Source organism: Malania oleifera, chromosome 7, assembly GCF_029873635.1.
Source record: "Malania oleifera isolate guangnan ecotype guangnan chromosome 7, ASM2987363v1, whole genome shotgun sequence".
NCBI classification, from domain to species: Eukaryota; Viridiplantae; Streptophyta; class Magnoliopsida; order Santalales; family Ximeniaceae; genus Malania; species Malania oleifera.
The window spans coordinates 20,340,152-20,345,361 of record NC_080423.1 but is presented as its reverse complement, the minus strand read 5'-3'; positions in this window follow the sequence as shown (position 1 = coordinate 20,345,361).

Below are 5,210 nucleotides of genomic sequence, written 5' to 3'. Positions count from 1 at the left end.
CATTTGAAACAAGTTATTTCTTTTTTATCCTTATATTTTGTTTTACTTTTTGTTTGCCTATAATCTTTTGAATAGTTTTTCTTTTTCTTTCTATAATGATTTTTGTCATAATTTTTGTAATATCTTTTAGATGCTTTTTTATAATACTTTTTATGATGCTTATGTCTTTTTGAAGGAGTTTGGATCCTTTCATACCCATATTGAGTACAAAAATCTCCTAATTCTTCTTTATTCTTTTTAAATTCATTTTTCATTTGGGATTGGGATTGCATTTTGAGTTTGTTGCATAATTTTAAACCCTCATGATTTATAACACTAATGATTTGTCTGTATGTAATTGTTATATAATTCGTTCCTAATGTATCTTTGATTCTTTCTCTAACTCTTTGAGCAAATAATTTGGGCAATCCTCCTATAAACTTTTTTGTCCAAAACCCACTTCTACCATCTGGTCTCCATAAAACTTTTGCAATGAAAATATCTTTGTACCATGAAAAATCAGATAATTTTGGACATATAAGATTGACTAATATAACACTATTTTTCTCCATATTATCATTAGGATCTCTCGTAAAGGCTTTGAGTATTGACCATAGTAATGCTGATACAACATCACTTACTTGTGTTGGTTGACCATCTCTCTCTTCAATTTTGACCGCGGTAAAAAATTGATCTCTTTTTGCTGAAATGAGATAATTATCCCACCAAGCTTTTAATGACCCATTAAATCCTTGAACTAGTATTGCTGCTATTGTTGGTTTTTCAGCTCTTGGATTAGTTATTTTGAAAGCAGTGACTGCTAATGTCATTTGTTGGACTAAAGTAGTTATTTGATATTCTGTGAATCCATCAAGATTCCATTCATGTGAATCACTTCTGAAACTTCTATTTGATTTTAAAGGTTCATCTTCAAATAATAAACTTGGAGGTGTGGGTCTTTTGTAATAAGTTCTAACACTTTTGTTTTTCCTAGAATTATTGTTTATTTTATTTATTTCGAAATTACTTTCTTCTCTAAAACTTTTTTTCAAATTATAAATTGCTTCTTCTTTTGTTAAAGTATTAATGTTTTATGTTTTTTTAAGGATTTCTTCAATTTTTCTAGTGATTTGATCATTTTAAGATTCAAAACTAAAATTAATGTCAAATAATGAGAAAGGTTTGAATATGGGTTCCTTCTTTTTACTTTTACTTATTTCTCCTTTTTCAAAGATACTATTATTTTTAATTTCTAATGATCCTTCTAAAATATTATCAATTCTTGTAGATTGATTTGCAATAGATTGAAGCATTTGATTTGTATAATTATTTTGATTAATTAATTGATCAAGATCATTATTAACATTTTTAACTTCTTTGTAAGGTGAGGCTATTACTTCTGTTCCTTTGTAATCAATTTTGAAAGAGTTTGTTGGCGGATGTGTTGATCATACATAGTTATTGTTTAATAGCTTCCAATGCTTTTTATTATTATGAATAACATTAACATTTTGTCTATCTTTTAAATATTTAAAAAATAGAATATCCTTTTGAAACTTTTGCATTTTTTCTAACCATTCAGTTTTTATTTTTTCCCTTCCTTCTTTATTATATTTTGCAAAGAATTTATCTCGATTCTTTTGATTAAGTTTGTTTTTGTAATCTTCTTTGAGGACTTGCATATTTGGTTCAAACTTTTTACTTATGATTAATAAATTCTTTCTTTGACTTTCTTCTACGACTTTTTTTTTTTTTTATCTAAAGCTTGAGACATGGTTGGAGAAATTGACTCTTCAGATTCCTCTTGATAATATCCTTGTGGTACTTCCGGTTCAAAATTAATTTCTTTAAGTTGGTAAAACCTATTAGGTTATGTATAAACACTTGAAATGCTTTTTCTGCCTAAATCTTCATATTGTTTTTGAATAATTATTTAAACTTTCATTTGGTAACATAGTCTCAGAAAAAAATCCATGTGATCATAAAAATTGAACAAAATTGTAAAAGGCTTGAATAAAAGTCTGATAGGTCCTGAGGATGTTAAAAATTCTTTTGAAATAGTTTAAAGTTATTTTGAATAATTTCAGGGAAAATGCATTTTTCAGGACCAAAGAATATGAACCATGATAGGAACCATCTTGGAAAATTTTTTAAAATCTTTTGTTTGAAACAAATTCAGCTTTCATAGATCATAATTATGATCTTCAAGATGTTTCAAAAGTAAACTTCTCAAAATTCAAAATTTTGAAGATAATTACTCCTTCTGAGTGGGATCAGCATCCACGTGTCTCAAGAAGGTTCAGAGGAGTTTTTTGTTCTCAAACCTATGATTAAAAAAATTACATCAATGTTTGGTTCAATACAATGTTTGCTAGAAATTTCAGCCTAGAATGAGAATTTAATGAGTTAAGTGAAAACCATGAAGAAAAAATTCAATCAATACAAAAAACAATGGCTACAAGTATTATTCAAGATCCAAGTGGAAATGTCAAAATCAATTTTCGATCTCTATTAACCAAAAGTAGAAGTCTAGGACAATCAAATTCAAGACAATTAGAAGAATTTTTAAAGTTCGATGGTGGAAAAAATTTTCCATGCCTGAAGGAAAGGTTTGAGCCTGGCTTGCCCAGTCCTTAGGACAAAGCCCTCCATCTCAAGGTTCTTATCCAAAAGCAAAAGATAAGAAGAAAGTTTTTGAAGACAAAGACATTATTTCAGTATGCTCAAGGAAGTCAAAGTCCAACAGCATGAAGAACAAGTTGATCGAAATGATTGCTCAACTTGAATCGTCTGATTTAGACTCTTCAAAATCAGCAGACTATGATTCTCCGAGGACCGCTGATTTTAATCTCATCGGTTCAGATATTGACAGGTGGTATGAGTTTGCTCAAAAGGATTCTTCAGAGGCAAAGAAATCTTCAAAGAAGAAATAATTTTTCAATTGTCAAAAGTCAAAAGTTGCGGCCACTTTATTCGCACATTCTTTCAAAAGAAAACAATAACTCATCAATTTATTGTCTATCATTATCAAAAGAAGACAAAAAATAATGTCAAGACGTCCTTTTTGCCATCAAATCCATTTGCTCAAAAGTCATCATTTTATAGCTTGAAGTATTTTCTCCAACTCTGTATTTTGAGTGTCAGAAAGTGGAGTGTTTTACACCTGTCCACCACTTGGGGCCAGAGTTGTAATTTTATTTTTATTTTTAGCATCCAGTGTTTGTAAATTATTTAAAGGTGGTGGGTTCCCACACAAAGGCAGCTGTCCATGTACTGTCACATTTAATTAAAGTTTGTTGTCTCGTTGCATCGGCTCGTCTATCTTGTAATGGATCCAAAGTTGAAATTTGTGGTCGATGGGGCCCAATGAGCACCCACATCTTTTCACCCCGAATTCCAAATGGTTTGAAATCCAAGCCCTGAGTCTATAAATATGTATTTTATTTTCAATGTAAGACACACCAAGTTGGGGGTTTAATTTCCTCTAGAGAAAGCCTGAGCTTCGAGTTCCACTCAACTCTCTCTCTCTAATTTTGTCCTTAGGATTTCTGTCATGTAAAAAGCTTAATCAATAAAATTAAGTAATGCTTTCATTTGTGTTTTCAAATATTTGAATGAATTTTTATTTTCATAAGTATGCTCTATAGTTGCAACCTTATTGGTTGATCCTTTGCATCAGAAATTGTTTGATCCTGTATAAATGCTAGCTTGATTGATTTAGAATTCTACTTTACTTTCTTGTTTAAACGATCTGTAGGATTTTGGTATAAGAGCCATAGCTATTCATCTTCTTTTCAAAATTTTTCAAAAAAATTGTATGTTTTAATTTTACTAAGTGTTGGTCAGCCAGTGAAAATCCTATGGTTAGCCTGTTTACCAGGAGAGCGTGAGGGTGGTCCCGATTAGGAATTTAAGACCTGCAAAAATAAGAAAAATTTATAAAGACAATGGATAGATTGGTTCAAAATATCAAACGAACATGAAAGTTTATAAAAGAAATTAAAATGGATAAAAAGAATCTACTTAAAGCAATACATAAGATAAAAACAAAATTCAAATTTCATTAGGAAAAATTGAAAAAAGATTAGCAAATTGGAACGGTAAAAATTTACCTAAACAAGATTCAAAAGAAATTTGGAAAATATCCAGGATAGAATCTCAAATTATTTAACAAAATGATTCAATAGAAATTCATGAAAAATATTAATTAATTGCACAAAGTTATTTGACTTGCTTTTGAAATAATACATGTTACATAAAACACTTTTCAAAACCTCTTATTTTAGAAGTTCTAAGAATTCATGAAAAAAACAATCTAAGATATTTAGAAAAATTAGTGGAGCTCTAACTTTTTGAGTTGTTACTGTCCCTATAACTTATCTTAAATTCTGTTTCCTATGAAATTGTAATTTTACAATTGTGAAAATAATTTTATTTTTTATTTTTTAAAATTTTAAAATTACAAAAATATCGGATCCTTTCAAGTTTTCAATATATGTATAAAATTTCAAAAGTGAAATATTATTGTTTTATAATTTTTGACACAAATTTTATAAAATTTTAAAAAGGTAAAGTGGTGTACTTGAATAATAATTTAGTATCTTTTCATTTTCATTTTCATTTTTTATTTTTTAGTTTTGTTTTCACTATCATATAATAAAAAAGAGGTTATGGAATGGGTCTATATATGTTAATAGTTTTTTATTTTGTTCTCTAAAATTAAAACTTATTTTTGTTGACGTTACTAACTAGTCTGTCAATATGTGAAATTAACTATTGTATATTAATTAATTGCCCAAAGTTTTTAATGGAAAATTAAAATAAGATGATTATATGAATTTAAAATATAATTAAACTAAAAACAAATCATGAAATTCCTAAAAGTTTTAAAAACAAGTCATTCAAAAAAAAAAAAAAAACTTTTATCCTTTTCAATTGCTATACAATTATTTAAAAAAAAACAAAAATCAATTTAAAAATATAATATTCAAGAAATACCTACAATATGTTTTTATTTTAATCATTGTTTGGATTGTTATTTTGAGGAGAAAAATGAACAAAGTAGTACTTTGTTTTAATTTTAAAAAATATTAACTAATCATATTACAAATTTTCAATTTTTAAATTTTAAATTTTAATTTTTAATTTTCACTTTTTAATCTTTATTTATTTCTATAATACTTGATAGTTATATGCGTCCGTTAAAAAAGCAAAAACAAAAAATAAACGAC